This window comes from Pteropus alecto, unplaced genomic scaffold, assembly GCF_000325575.1.
Source record: "Pteropus alecto unplaced genomic scaffold, ASM32557v1 scaffold3, whole genome shotgun sequence".
Taxonomy (NCBI): Eukaryota; Metazoa; Chordata; class Mammalia; order Chiroptera; family Pteropodidae; genus Pteropus; species Pteropus alecto.
In genome coordinates this window covers 48568359-48585129 of record NW_006442484.1, presented here as the reverse complement: position 1 = coordinate 48585129, position 16771 = coordinate 48568359, and the positions used below count along the sequence as shown (strand labels likewise).

The following is a 16771-nucleotide window of genomic DNA, read 5'->3' as shown; positions in this document are numbered from 1 at the left end:
TTTCCTTTTATTCCCCCTCCTGTATATTAAACTATTAGCAGATATATGGGCATCTACTAACTCATGCAAAGTATTGGGGATACAAAGAGGTAGAAGGCACAATTCCTAACCTTAAGGAATTTATGAACTAGTTGTAGAGCATAGGGTAAGTTCAAATTAATAAGTTTTTATACACAAATTGTTAAAACTGAAAATCAGGTGGGAACGTGTAAACAGCAAGTCCTAGTTCAATGTAGAGAGAAATTTCTGTGAGAATGGACAGTGGGAAGAGTTCCTAAAAACACATAACCGAACTACATTAAAACTATAAAAATTTGAATCACAGAGTAAGACAGAGGACACAGAAGGCCAGAAAATTGGAGTTGCAAAGGTGTTATATTAATTTTGATTAAAGTCATCTATAGAGATAGAAAAAAACAAACAAAATAACAGTTGTTTAAATAATAGAAATGTATTTCTTATTCATTTAAAGTAGTTTGCAAGTCATCCATGTCTGGTATGGTATTCTACCATGCCAGGGAGCCAGGTACCTACTTTCTTTTGCTCTGTCATCTTCAGCACACAGCTTCCCTGTATAGCCTCTTAGGTGTCAGTCATATCTGCATCCCAGGCCATAGGAAGAAAGAAGCACAATGGCTTTCTTTCCCTTTAAGGAAACACTGGGAAATCCCACATGGCCTGAATTTTGTCACATGACCACACCTAGCAGCAAGGGAAACTGGGAAATGTATACTTTATTCCAGGTAGCCATGTACCTAGCTAAAGATCTATTTATAGTTATAGGCACAGGAGTATAAGCATGAAAAGAGTAGCACAAGAGTGAGAATACAGGGTGACTGAAGTAATTATTTTATGTATCTCATGGATCTAACTCAGGAAAAGAATCTGGCCATGAGTGGAGGGAATTATACGTATTTCTGTTAAAAAGAAAATCCAACATTATTTAATTTGACTTTAACTATGAAGCTGCTGATACTTAATTTTATTATTTATTTTTTCTTTGGTTAATGGCCCCTTTATAGAAGAAAAAAACTATTATTCTTGCTTTAGGACATTAATTCTGAACTCCTTGGTTCATTCTTCTAGTGGTATGTATTTGCTTAGATGATTGCAGGAGGCAACAATTGAGAGTAGTTTACTATAAGAAATATATCTTGAACTAAAATTTCAGAAAATAAAACAATTTTTTAAAATCTCAAACTGTATTATATAAGTTCTTGTGAAATTAAGTGGAAAAAATGAAATCTCTCTGGGTTCATCTGTCTGGGTTTTGTTTGAATAGAAAAGATTAAACAGCTAAATTAAGGCACCAAGGTACAATCTTAATCTTTTCCCATTTTCAGTAATAGCCCTGGCTTAGCTTTTCCACAGTTCAACTTTTATCCACATCATATGATAGGCAAGTAATAGATCTTCTGTTCAAATAAAAATATTTATTTGCTTTTCTAATTTACCATGGTGACACTGGAACTCTGAGAGCATTTTGACTTTTATAGTAAATAGTAAAATAACCTCCAAAAGCCTCTCACAGAACTTTGGAAATTAGAATATCTCCTTATGAATATCTACATTGTGGTATTTGTCTTGCCAATGATTTTGTCTAGAATCATGCCTTTAACTCTATTTCCTGTTTTTTGGAAGAACTTTGCAGATGACATGTTTTTAATAGGCTATAATCACACTAGCAACAGGGATTTTGGCAAGTAGCTATTAACAGTATAGACAGAAACTTGGAGTGTGATGGTTTTAGACTTCCTGAGCTTCTTGATGCTATTTTAATGCACTAAGAGTATAAACTAAATTTAGATCCTGCTGACTGTCACCAGAGTGAAGTGCGTGCCTCTTTTGCAGACAATGCTAGATTTAGTCACTGTGTATTTCTGTCAAGATGGGAATGCAGTTTACAGCTCACATCCCTTCTAAGCATTTTAATAACTATACATATGTATTTAATGACTGCTTTGATTTGCACCTATTCATTTATATTTTGTTGTACCTAAAGCAGTCACTGACACTTGTGTTGTTATTCTTGTGGTCATTGCATTTTATTTTGATAATTTCTGATCCAAAGTCCATGTTACTCCCTAAGTATTTCTCTAGACTGTGGTTCCTCAGCCTGGGCACTACTGGCATTTTGGGTCAGATTATTCTTTGGTATGGGGAGCTATCCTGTACATTATAAGATATTTAGCAGCATTCCTGGCCTCTAAGCATTAGGTGCCATTAGGACATCCCTCCACCCCAGTTATGACAACCACAGATGTCTTCAAACATTGCCAAATGACTCCTGTGGAGCAAAATCACCCCCAGTTGCAGACCACTACTCTCATCTCTGCTCTACTCTTCATCTTCACTCCTGCCAGGCTCCAGGCTACTGTCATTGCTCAATGAACTATTGCAACAGTTTTCTGCTGTATTGTCCTGCATACAGCTTAGCTACTCTCCAGTTTATCTTCCATATTGTAGCCAGAACGATCTTTTCAAAACCCAAATCTCATCATGTTACTTGCTTTTGAGACACCATCACCACTTCCTAATGACTTAAGGCAAAGGCAGACCTTTGTATCTCATCTTACTTGGACCCCGAGTACCCCTTGGCTTCATCTCAATCCAATTTCTCTTGCCAGTCAGGCACTTCTACCTGGCCTTCCACCTGTTTTTGCCTTGCTCTACCCCTCTCTGCCCATGTGTTCAACTCACATTTACCCTGAGTTCTGGCTCTTGGCTAACCTCAAGCTGCCAAGATATTCTTATCTGATGACATAGGACCCAGTTAGATTGACCTGCTATAGGTAATTCTAGCCCAAATGGACTAAAGCCAACCATCTAAAAGCCAAGTTTACCAAAAAACTGAATTACTGAACTTAGTCACCAAACTTACAGATTTAATAAACCCTTGTTTTTTCTTTTACTCTTTATAGAGTTTCCCACAGTTAGTTTACAATGGGTTGGGTGTAGAGAACTATGAAGGCTGTAAAGAGTCAGAAATTAGGGATTTGGGGGTGTTCAGGCTTTCTCCCTTCCTGTGTGCTCTGTACCCCAATTCAGTTTTCCCTCTTTAGGACTAGCAGACCAGACCCCACAATGTGTTGACCTATGTCTCTACCTTCCTCTGGCAGGCAGTTAGAGTGAGAATTAAACTAAACATTGCTTAAGAAGTACATATTAGTAGTTGACAGATGGTCATGGGGTTGGGGAGCCCAGCATAAGAAATGCAGTTAGCATTAATGTAGCGGCTAGAATGGAGAGCCAGAAAAGAGAAAGAGCAATTAGGGGGATCATTTTATAAACTATATAAATATCTAACTAATGTACTGAAACTAATAATAAAATAAAAATTTTTAAATGCAATTATGATAATTCATTAAAAAGAAGAAATATTCAAAATCTATTAAAATGTCCCTTACAATCAATATAACTTCAAAGTTTGTATATAATTAAAGAAATGAAATTTTGTAAAATGTTGAAATTAATAAATTCAGCAATTTGTCATTTGGGATTATAATGAAAGGATCCTAAATATTTTTAAATACTGGCAAAGTTGATAATGACTTTAAAAGGATTCAGTAGGAATCAGTATCAGGTTAAGATTTCCCAGGTAAAGTGTGGATTTCATTTAAAAGAAGAGTGTTTTCACTATATGGACGAATCACTTATTGCCCCTTAACTTTTGAAAAATTAAATATTTTTTAAAAGGGTCTTAAGACTAATGTATTTTGTAACTCTAGTCACAGAAGAATGTGTCACAGTTATTCAGTTGCAGTTCTGCAATTATTTGGTCATTACTCTAGTAATAATCTGTCTCCCTCACTTGATTGTGGCTCCCTGAGAGCAGGAGCTATGTCCATTTTTGCTCATTATCAAGGGAGCATATCATAGTACCAGGCTCAAAGCAGATATTTATTTAAATGTTGTTGAATAGATAAATACTGTATAAACATAGAATGAAGGATTAGCCTCCTAATATATAACAATGACACTGCAAGCAGCTACTGGCATTAAGAAAGATATTGATAATTCTGGATTTAATTCTGTAAAAACGATACGAATATATAACAGAGTTTGTACATAGTATTTGTTAAAACACTATACTTCTAAGACCAAGACATTTAACTTAGTCTTTTGATAATTATACCAAACAACATTTTATTTTTCAGATAAGTTTGTGTGATTTCAAGCTGTGTAAAAAGCAGGTTTATCACATTTTATTTACTACCATATTCAAATGAAGTAGCATGGTTCTTTATAAAATTTAAAAAATATGCCGTAATGAGAGTGTTTTAAAATTAATTTTGTAAAATAATATCTTCAAATAAAACTAGACCATGAGAATTGCCTCCAGATAAGAAAGATTCCAGTGCATTATTGGCAGCGATGCTTATAATAGTTAGGTTGTCCTTAATCAGAAGTGAGCCAGTGTGAACATTCCAGGCTCTCCAAAAGGGATGGAGAGAAGAGAGAAGGCAAATGGAGTGGGCAGAAGGAATGGGAGCAGCAGGTAGACTTGAAAGAAAAATTGCCTTTTTAATCCTATTCAGAGTCTTATTTGAAAACCTCCATAATTCCAAACATATATTCTCAAATTCTATGTTCTGCCAGTCATTTGAATCCTTTAATGACCATTATGGGATCTATAATCTACAGTTCTTCAATATTTCAGATATAGTTTATAGTCTGTGTTTAATAACTCTAAGAGAGCCATGAAGAAGTTTAAAGTGTGCTCTTTCTTTTTCTCTGTCTCTTATTCATGGTGGCTTATTTCTTTATGTATTTTATAATTTCCGATTGTGAGCTTATGATTTACTGGGTGTTCTATATGGAAACTCTGCAAGGCCTGAATTGAGGATCCGCCCCTCCAGAAAAAATTATTTTAGGTGCCCTAGGATGCAGCCAATCTTAGACCATATAGTTTTTTGTTTTGGGGTTTCCTGGACCAGGCAGGTAGTGAGTATCTAAATCTTGACCCACATAAAGGTAGGACTGTGGTTATAAATTCTCAGAAAGTCACCTTCTCTCCCCAGTCTCTGGCTAAAACAGTTTTCCTTGTCATCTCCCTTCGCTGTTAAGTAGACACTCTGCATGATTACTTTTCAAAGGACTTGGCTTTGAGTTTCATTTTCAACTCTCCTCCCTGCAGAGGAGCAAAGCCTTGATTTTTGCTCCCATTCAGAACCCAATACTGTATGAAATTCACACTGGCAAAAGCCCTCATGGCCTTAGTGTTATCTCACAAAACTGGTTTTCTATTTTTGGCTTTTGGGGATTTCCCTCACTTTCTTGCTAAGTCTCCTATGCATCTAAAAGGGTTCTTGAAATAATTTTATCCATTTTTCAAGGGGATGATATTGTAAGTGTATTCCTTATATTGCTGGAAATAAAATACAACAGTGATTCTATATTTAAAGAGATATTTCTTTTAAAGAAGAAAAATTTAATTTCCTTTCCTTCCTTCCTCCTACCCTCCCTTTCTTCTTTCTTTCTTCTTCCGTTAAATCTATCCATCTGAGATAATTGATTATTTAAATAAAATTGCAGAGCCACTCTTGGAAGGAAAAGGGAATTTCTAGTCCTATAACTTCCTTCATTATACAAACAATACTAAATTGACAGGAGACACCAAAGTTTTTCTTGTCCTAAACTTGAGATTTTCTGAATATAGCAACCAATGAAATGAAATGAAATACAACTGATGGTCACTGATCACCTAATATGTACTTGAAACTGTGCTATGCAGATGCAAATATGTTGAAATACAATGCCCTGAGAGTCTGCCAGAAGGAAACAGAGGGAAGACATAGATGTAGAATTATGAGCGGCCCTTAAGTTTAATAATGTTAACTTTAATACTAAGTTTGCTTTTGTATATAATACTTAGATGTCCCAAAATTTTAGGAACCAGGCCTTTCATGCACTGAACAGTTTTTTTTTTTTTGGCACATTGGTTGTCAAGGATGATTTTGAGCTATCACCTGGTGAAGCTGCTCATGTATGTTCAAGTTCTGGTCACAAGTGAATGACCTGTGAGGAAGGAGGATGCTAGGAAACAGAAACCTTATAACATGCATGCCTCTGTATTTGGACTTTAAATGTTGGACCTTAGAACATGTTTTCAGGAACTTTATTAAGTACGTGTTAAGAATAAATTTAGTATGTTCTTATAAGGGACTATTGAATCATCCATGATGCAGGCTAATCAGAGAAAGTTAAGAGAAATAATACTTTTGAGCCGAGCTTAAAAAGACATGGCAGAAATTCATCATATCAGAGGAAAGAGGAGCATGAGAGAATGCAAGGATGCTTGAAAGCTCTTGATGTGTTCAGGGAATTTTAAGTAGCCAACTTTAAGTAGCCATCTCAAATACACATAGTTTACATACTTAAAGGCACTTTCATATGATAGAGGTAGCTAATATTCACTGAGCATTTGCAATGTGCCAGGCACTGTTGCAAGTGCTTTACATGTCTGCAGTCCTAAGAGGTGGGTACATTATCATCCCATTTTACATATGGTCAGATTTTTGAAGTAAGTTTCCTAAGGTAAAAGAGTTACAGGTGAGCAAGCCAGGACTCAGATCCAGGCATTCCAACCCCAGAGCCCACACTCTTAACCTTTATGTTCTGTTGCTCAAAATGAAGGCTGAATTTGCCCTGCAGGATTTAATCAAAAGTTCTCATTCCTGGGAAAGCCGAATGAAAGAAGAAAGTTTGTTTTCTCTCCTGTTGACATTATGTTCCATAAAAATTGACTTAAGCTTAATAATTTAATTAAATATTGCCCTTTCCTAAGAAAAATATGTGATTGAATGAATGTCCTTTCATTTCAGTGGTATGTTGGGCCAGCTTGCAGGAGCTGATTATTAAATTTTCAGGAATTTTGTAAGCTGGTTATTAAATACAGTGTTGTTAAAAATTAAATTATACAAACATACGTTAAATGAACTATATTTAAAACAAAGGTAATAAATATTTGAATCCTATTACTTTCTAATTATTTAACTCTATTTTACTATTATCTATGCTTTCTGAAGGTTTTTTTTTGCATCTATTATATACTGGTGTAAATACTGTATAGTGGTGTGCTACTAAGCATCTCTTCCAGGCTCTACTTTCAATAACGTCCGTCACACTGGTAACTTAAAATTGGCAATGATAGAGTATTTCCACCACAATTTGGTAAACACTACATATCAGGGCTTTTTCCCCAGAGAGCTGGTTGTTCATTATCACACACTTCTTCATTCTTTCTTTAAAACGTTTTGCCTTGATTTCTCAGGAGGGCTTTGTATTATGTAGAGAGTTTAAATTGTATAGCAGAGACCTCTGGTGTCTAAATTATAGTAGTGCTATGATACCTAATAAAGGGAGTTCAGAAATGTCCATCAGTTTCTCATTAACACATTTAATTATTTCAGAAAATTGAGAACTCATTTTAGTTTTAATGACTACCAAATGTAACACCATCCTTGCATTTTATGATCCCCAGTGAACAAAATATTTTAGGTTTAAGAAACTCAAATTCATCATCATTCCAGAGTCAACATTTGTTTCATTTCCTCCCTCAATTTGCTGAAAGTGGGAGTCACTGTAAGGTAGAGTTAAAAATCAAGATACCTGGGTTCTGCTCCTGGCTCGACTACCAAATTGCCAGGCAACCTGGACTTAGAGATCTTGCCGCTCCGACAGGCCCCACCCATACCCATAATATCAGAATATCGGAGGGTGGAACCTAGGAAATGGTATGCTTTGAAATGCTCTTGAGTTGGTTCTAAAGTACAACTAACTGATTGAGAAGTACTGGTCAAAGTATTTAAGGAGAGTTCAAGCATCCTAAGACTAAGGATTCCAGCTCCAGGGACAGAACTCCTGCCTTTAAATCCCCACTCTAACTTCCTACTGTGTAAGCTCAAATAAGTTACTTATTGTCTCTGTGCTTCGGTTTCCTCACTTATAAAATTAGAATACTATTACATTAGTTGATACCGGTAAACATTTAGAGAAGGACCTGGCACTGAAGTTTGTTGCTAGCATTATTATAACCAAGAACACTCTCTTAGTAGTTCTTTTTGTCATCTCCATGCTTTGTAACATATATACATACTTGAAGGCTGCATCTTAATGTCCTTTCTACTACACTTTTGGCTTTCCTACTGTTTTCTAGCCTATAATTACATCAATAGTTTCCCATTTAACTGTTTAAAATTCCATTTTCTCTCAAGTTGGAAAATCCCGACAAGAGAAAGTGCTTCAGATAGTTCAAAGCCATAGTAGAACAATGTCTGCTGTGTCATTTCAATATATGTTTTGAATTAAAGAATTTGCATTGGCTGAAAATGTTTTCTTTACCTTATAAGAAATAAAGCTTTTTATTGGTATAGCAGGTAACAACAATAATATTTATAGACTTTGTTCTCAATAGGAACAAACCAAATACAGAAAAAAAAACTCTGTATTTCTTATAGGAACTGTGTGATAAAGATAAACAATTAGGGAAACATACCTTTATCAAAGTTTTAAAATACAAAACAAAGCAGAAATTGTGTTTTCTTTTCTGGTTCGAGGAGCAACAGTGACTAATTAGATGGAGAATAAAGGAGAAAGTCCTCATGAATATGCTATTTTAGGAACAAAATTAACTGGGAAAAATAGCTAGAGAACACTTTGTTAGAGAAGAATATCAGAGCCATGGCAATCGAAAGACTATTACTTACTATGGTTTCTTTGGGCACCTGTTTTCCAATGCCTTTGATAGAGAAAGAGGTAAGATAAGTAGATATTTCGAAGTTGAAATTGGAAAAGATTAAATCGGTGCTGTGGTTTTCAGTAACCCTCATGTGATTTTATATTTAGAAGTTTGTAGAAATTAACTTATTAAATGTCACCATGTCATTAAAAATTAATGACATAGTAACCAGTGCTCACAATTGACTTATGGATCAAGTTCCTTCAGAGATTTAAGAGGAATTAAGTACCATCACTTGTGATTATCTTTTGCTCTTTTTCTGTTGTGGTAAAAACTTAAGTGTAGATACGTAAAAGGCCATTTCTCTTGGCCAAGATTTGTTTGGTTACAAGCAATAGACTCAGACCAACTTAAGGAGCAGGTTTATTGTGAGGATACAATAATGAATCTCAGGAAATCCAATGCCAGTATTGCAGCATGTTGAGACTTGTGGAAACAAATGATAATGACCTGGAAAACCATAAGGAGCAGTCTTTTTTTATCTCAGAGATAATCTCTGCCTCTCATAGTCTCTTGCTTTCTTGACACTTTCTGGTCTGTTCTCCTTTCTGTAGTGACCTGTTCTTCTCATAAACTTTGGTTTAAACATGACTTTCAGTGAACCTGGTCAGAGCTTGTCAACCTTTAGTACTTAACGTCACTGGTTTCTCATCTTCCCAATTCCTGAAGAAATGATTGTCACATTGCTCTAAACCAGGCCACTAATCATATGTCTCCAACGTTTAGTTGTTCTTAAACCAATTATCCAATCAATGGTGGTTTGAATGAGATAGAGTCATGTGATAGAAAGAGAGGTCACATTAGGTAGAAGAGGCTGGAGAACTGGCAAGCCCTGGAAACATGCTTTGTGTTCTGTCTTATTTACATATAATGTGGTTGTCTAAGGCTTTTCCTGCTAAAAGTTGCAGTGCATAATTTCTGCAGAATTCAAGTGAATAAAACCACAAGTTAAAATTCTTCCTGATTTACTGCTACAGTTACAGACTATTACAGGTCATTCGATATTATGTAGCTATTTCTCTAAATCATTCACTTGAATCATAACATGATGACTACTGAATGTTAATGGAGGTACTTAATATTAAGTTGGAAAAAATAGAAAATCATTATCTCTGAATCTCAGAATTTTTCCATTTTAGGGGGGCACGGAGATAAAAAATTGAAATTGTATTTCCAATTGTATTATGCCATTATATCCCAAATATGTTACATTGATAAAATATGTCAGTTGTTAATTGAAAAACATGTAACATAAAGATCTGGGGGCTTTCTTTTTAGTATGGATAACATGATTGATTTCAAGAAAACAACTATGATGGCTGAATCAAGGTGGAAAAAAAGAACAACAAAAACCACAGGCATTTTTATCACACATTGAAGCATTCTCATAAATTGTGCAGATTAGCCCTTTCGGTGAGGGAAGTATGTGAGCAAATGAAAAGAGCTCTGTGCTCAGAATCAGGAAACGTTAGTCTAATGTCAGTTCACGAGAGCAGCGACTTCTGTAGCCTCAGTACTCACAACAGTACCTGGCACAGAGTAGGACTCAATAAAGATTTAGGGAATGAATAAATATTCTTATCGATGACAATCAGCAAGTTAATTTGCTCCTCCAGCTCTCAGTGTCTTCATTAATAAAATGAGATGGTTTTGGAGTCATTTTAAGTATTGGGATTCTATGATTATATGACATACATTCAAAATTCAAAAACATCTATTTATTAAATCTTGAAACGGCATTTTAAAGCACATAAACTCATTCCCTGGGACAAAGCAAACTTCTTTATTTTTTCTTTATTAATATGGTTTAGAGTTTATATATGTGAATTATCTTGGAAAAGCATATAATTGACAAAATATTTTTATAGCTAATTTAGCAATATAGATCAGATGCAGGGTAGCTGTAATCATATGCCTCTAAAGCTATAGCATTTTTGACTCCAGTGAGTTCACCTTTTATAGAATATTTTAAATGATTTCTAGTTTTGTTTTCAAACACCTACTATAACCAGCTCTTGAAAGAAAACAAAGCCCATTGATGACTTTTTTAGTAGTTTTTTTTTTAGATTTTTATGTTAATGGAGAGCAGTTCTTAAAATTCTTTTGGGTTTCATCTTCCCAGAGTTAGATGTACCTAAACATTTTTGTTTGCAGAATATCATATCACTTCAAAATTGTTCAACTTATCCAAAGTGTTACTGTCTAGTCCATCTCCCTCCAAATATACGCTGTAGGCAAACTAGAAAAAACACATTTCTCCCAGCTGGTGAGTACTCACCCAGGATAAACATTCGCAGAGCATTTTGCTGCCCTAGGCAAACTCTACCTGAGAGGACAAGCTGCCTTTGCATAAAAATAAGCAAGGTAGAGTGGATGCCTATTAGACAGGTAGAGATTAAAAAAAAAAAAGATAGCATTTCTAATTTGACCCTGTTGAAAAGCTTGACACAGCTGAACATCTATCCTAAAAGCTACATTGCTTTATTTGAACATCTGCTATACAATGAAGGAGGGGAGCAGGTGCTCTATCTAGTAGCATCATTGATGACATAATAATTTTTTTGATGTGTCCAGTTGTGCAGCAATCTGATGTGTCTGAACCAGGTTAATTATATATCATGATGTTGTCATGGAAATTTTCCGATGACATTGGTAAAGAATAAATAGTTTAATGAGGTTCCTGGCGAACCATATCTTCTCAGCATATAAATTATTTCCTTCATATAAGTTAAACACTTGGCTAAGTGGCAATGATACCAGAGTGGTTAAAAGATTTAATTCCTTGAAAGAAATCATGCATATAAAGCCTGTCCGTGGCCTGGATTCTCTGTTTGACCTCTCTGCAGGCTCTCCACATTCATCTGTATGGATGCAAATACTACAGGTGAAGAGATTGAGTTACAGAGGAGTTATGGGAATTGATGGCTAAAGTTCACTATAAATATTGTATTATCTTCATTCCCTTTTATCTTGCTTGTTTCATACCTATTACAGTGTAATTGCACTTGGGACAGTGATCAATGCAAGCCTCCTGCCTGTGTTTACTCCACATACTTGCCCAGGTCTATACCTTACTCCAGTTGAATCAGAGGATCATTAGAGCCCAAAAGAAACTTGAGAACTTGACTAGTTCTCAACATCTACGTATTAAAGTTTTTAAGTGTTACTACCTGATTTAGCTAATTCTGTAGCCCAAGCCCCTTGTGATTTTAATGCCCCTAGTATTTTTGGCAGCTAGAAGTAAATCATTTAATTCTTAATTAGGCCTTTGTGAACACGTGAACTGCTCTTCTTGCTCAATTCCTTTTGTTCTCAGGAATGCAGTCATAAGTTGCTGATGTGATTCTCTTTGTCAAGTAGGAGGAGATAACTTCAAGGTCTGAAAAGAAGTTATGAGTTTGTTTTGTAGAAGGAGAGAAAGTCTCCATGGTAGCTGCGACCAGCTTCTGGTGCCCAGGAGTCTCATACGAAAAAAAGGTTATCTGTGACTAAAGAAACACAGACTTCTCTGTCAGTTCCCTGGAACTCGCCGTCCCCTTCTTCCTTTTTAAAACTCTTCTACTTGATCCTGAACTTTGGAGATGCTTTTTGGACATTCATCCATTGTCTTCCTCCAATTACTGGCTTCCTGAATAAAGTAACCTTTCTGTTCCACCCAGTGGTCACCTCTCAAGTATTGGCTTTTGAGTGGCGAGTGGCCAAATTTGGGTTTTTGGTAAAAGTTCTGCCTCCAGGTTTTTATAAAGTATATAAATTTTCTTTTAATAGCAAGCTCCTCCTACTACAAATTTTAAAATGAGTTTGCTTCAGGGTAGTACAAAAAATGTAATACGGAAGAGTAAATAATAATGTCAAATTTTCTATAAACCTGCAATATTAATGTGTTTTGAGGTATTTTCTTCTAAACATGTTTCTGTAGACATGCATGTATACAGACATTCAAAAAGATATAGAATATGCTTCCTTTATAATATATGACCTCTATTGTATATTCAGTTCTACATAGTTTTCCTCACTTGTTAGTAAATATTTTCCTGTCACTAAATATGTTTTATATTTCATAATATTGACACATCCATTCATCTACTATTGAGCATTTAGCATATTTCCACATGTTTGTAATTATAATGAACATCTTCACTCATAGAACAATTTTAATTCTTTCTTTTTATTCTTTCTCTTTTCTGGGTCCATTCTGGATCTGACACTCAGAACTCATATAACTCCCTAAATTTCACTCTATTCAAATAAATGACAACCTACTTAATAGTAATTATCTTTCATCTACAGAGAGCTATACTTGTAGAAAATTAAAAAGCTGATTAGGTTACACTTTTTCCTCAGTTAAGCATAATTTCACCAGAAATATCAGTAGTTAATGCCTTTAGATAGTCTTAAGCAAAAACTAAGCACTAAGGATTAAAAATAAATGCTACTAAAGAATTTTACATATATTTTAAACACTAAATATGGGGATTCTTGAATTAATACATATGATGTGCTAGATGTTAATATTTAGCACGATAGAAAAATATGGTATAGTTCAAAATAAAATGATTTACTCTCAGGTACTTTCATGCTTCCCTAAAGGAGTAGGAAAAATTAAAATCTCCGCTGAAGGAAAAAAGAAAAAGAGAAACAAAAGAAAGAATTTCTTTTTTACTTAAAAATGATTTATGTTTTAAATTAAAAAAAAAAATAAAATGTTTTACATTCTCTGGCAATCATTAGAAAAAAAACTTTAGTTCAACCTTGCTGTCTCAATCCACTGGTTTTTATAAGAAGAGAGCTTGGAGGGAGCACGGAATTGGAAGATTTGTGACCTTGGACAATTTGCTTATTTTCTCTTAGTATCAATGTCTTCATCTATACAATGGTAGTTATAAGAATTGAATGTAAACCACCTCAAAGAATGTCTGACCCATTAACTGACTCCTGTTTTTAAATGTTAATGCTTTTATAAATGATAATGACAGATAATTTCAAAAGATAGATTATTTAAAATATTTGTGTCCTTGAATGAAATTCAGTGATTAAAACTGTGCTAGTAGGTAAATTGTTGCCATTTTGCCACAAAATTACAAACACATAGATAATTGAAAGATGATTGATAATACACCAAACAGAATTGAAAAGTTAAAACTCCAAAGTTAAGCAGTTCTGATGTCCTCCAGAGTACCCTAATTTCTTTATGTATAGTTAATTGACCAAAAATAATTAAAACGATGACCTAAATTTGTAGTAAACTACATTAATAATGAAGAAAGAATAAAAGATATCTTATTATTTTTATCTCTCAGTTCTTTCAACCATCAAGTAAGGAGAAAAGAGGAAAATCAAAAGTAAAATGATAGATTATCTAAAAGTTAATGGAAGGGAAAACTATCAAAAACTGTGCTCTTAAATGGTTTTAATATTAAAAAAACAAAAATTAAAAATAAATGAGCCATGTATGCATCTTAAAAACTAGAAAGAAATGCATCAAAATTAATTAAAAGAACTTAGAAAGCAGATGTTAATAAAGATAAGATATTAGTGGAGTAGAAAACACAAGAAAAAAATAAACAGTATGATGGAAATCAACAGCTAGTTCTTTTGGGGCGGGTGTTAATCTATTTAAACACTAGTGCATGACAATCTTGACTGAGGAAAATTAGAGAAAGTACAAATATAAAAAAACATCTAAGTTCTAACCTTTTGAAAATAGCTCCTCCTACTGCTATTAAGGCTTCATAGAGAAAGAGTAAGTGGTGGTCAGTTGTCCAATTCCTTTTATGAAATCAGCATATATTTAATATCAAGCACCTGGTAAAGATGCTGTATTAGTTTGCTAGGGCTGCCATAACAAATTACCACAAACTGGGTGGCTTAACAGAAATGTGTTGTCTCGCAGTTCTGGAAGCTAGATATCTGACATTAAGGTGTTGGCAGGGTTGATTCCTTCTGAGAGGTCTAAGGAAAAGATCTGTTCCAGGCCTCTCTCCTTAGCTTATTGGTGGACCTCTTCTGGTGTCTCTTCCTATGGTCTTCACTCTGTACCTTCTCTGTATCCAAATGTCTTTGTTTTTATAGAGGTATAAGTGATATTGGATTAAGGCCCACCCATAATGACCTCACTTTAACTTAATTACCTCTGTAGAGACTCTACCTCCATATAAGGTCACATTCTAAGATACTGGGCTGATTGAGACTTCAACATATGAATTTCGGGGGACACAATTCAAACCATAACAGATGCTCTTTTTCTTTGATTAATCAGTCATTTGCTTTCGTGAAGTTTATCCTAATAAAAGGTTGAAAGAGGCCACACCCTATTACTTTTATAAAAGCTTTTAAACATTACATACTTTTAGAGCTAGAATGGATCATAGAAATCTATTCTAACAATAGCTTTATTCTATTTCCAAGGAAAAAGCTCAGTAATATTGGGTGACTTTCCAGTCATTCAGTTATATCTTGGCTTTCTGGTATTACCTCTTCCAATTCTTCACGTCTCTGGAGGACTGTGCTAGGTTGATGCTGGAGTAACAGACTTGGAGATGTGACACTCCTAGGTACTTGTTCTTTTCAGCATTATGCCTTCCTATCAGGTACTACTTGCTTTGGGCCTGGTCAGATAAGCAGCCACTGTTGCCTCTGGCTTTTTTTCCTCTACCTTCACAAAGCTGCACTGGAATATTTATGCAACTTGGTGTTTTGGTTTTTATTAATACTTCTTATGGGAATAAACTGTCACAGAATTGTCCTTGTGTCTTTTTACTCTTTTAGGCAATATCGAAAGCTTATTTTAATTGATTTTGATTCAAAGGTAATATTTTCATACTAAATTGCTATTTATTGAAGGTGAAATGTTCGGTGGTTCTCAAACCAAAGATACAGATTCAATAGATCTCTGGTAGTCCCAGACGTCTCTAGTTGTAGCAGGTATCCTAGTGATTCTTTATGTAGTTTTCACACACACCTGGAACAATAACAAAAAAACTCTGCTTTAAATCAACACATGGATCATCAATTTTTAAATAGCTGCTACAGAGAATGATTATTTTATATCCCAATAATATTATATTTTATCAAATCTAATTTTTTTGTTATTATAAGTCATATCATTACTTTATGTATTACTAATAAAGAATAAAACATTGTCAATAAACAAAGACACAGAGTCTTAGAGTCTCTCTGGACCTGTGAATTATTCATACCAGCAACACATCATTTTGAAATTTTTATTCAAAGGGATTTAGCAGTTTCTTCTGCCTTCAGTTGCATTACTGGGCCTGTGCTAGGCAAAACTTTTACCTGTACCACAGCTTCTTCCACTTGTGGTTACCTTTCTTCTGTCCTCTAATGCAATAAAACGCTGCTTTCCGAGGAAATCTGAAATTGCTGTTATTTCTCCAATAATGAACATCTACTTCATTTATAAATACATACCCCACACCTATTTATATGCTATCTTTGTATGCAATGACTTTTCTTTTTAAAGCCAAATCGTAGCGTGACTTTTTAAAAACTGTAGGTTAAATAAAATTTTTTTAAATGGCGGTTGAACTCAACATGATATCACTCAAAAATTCTCTCTCTCAACTGAAGAGACAGTATGAACCGCTATGACCAAGTCCATGCACGTACTGTCATTGACTACTATGGTTGTGAGTGCTGCCTTGTGTATAACTATCATAAGGTGTGGTTAATTATAGATACATCCTGAATCAGCTGTGAAAATGTGTGTGGAGGAGGAAGAACTTAGAATCTGTGTAATATAGTAATAAAACAATTTACAATGGAAACTGTCCTCATGGTAGATGCTAGGGTAACACAATGAGCTAGAGTGTGCTTCCTGGACCAGCAACATCAACATCACTTGAGAATTTGTTATAAATGCATATTCTCAGGCCTCATCCCAGACAGACTGAATCAGAAACTCTGGAGATTGGGTCCAGCAGTCTGTTTAACGAGCCCTTCAGGGGATTCTGATACACACTCATGTGTAAGAACTGAACCACTAGGTTATAGTAAATGGGAAGTCAAGGG

General features: G+C 34.8%; 1 protein-coding gene and 1 long non-coding RNA gene across 8 annotated transcripts in view; one reads left to right on the top strand and one right to left on the bottom strand.

The window, feature by feature from the left end:
* Positions 1-16771, top strand: part of ZNF385B (zinc finger protein 385B) — a 265070-nt gene that overhangs the window by 79881 nt on the left and 168418 nt on the right. The window lies entirely within an intron of this gene.
* LOC112470305 overlaps positions 15553-16771 on the bottom strand; it is a 67270-nt gene continuing 66051 nt past the window's right edge. Inside the window, exon 3 of the long non-coding RNA XR_003042933.1 lies at positions 15553-15701. This is a non-coding gene — a long non-coding RNA (uncharacterized LOC112470305). The remainder of the gene's footprint in view (positions 15702-16771) is intronic.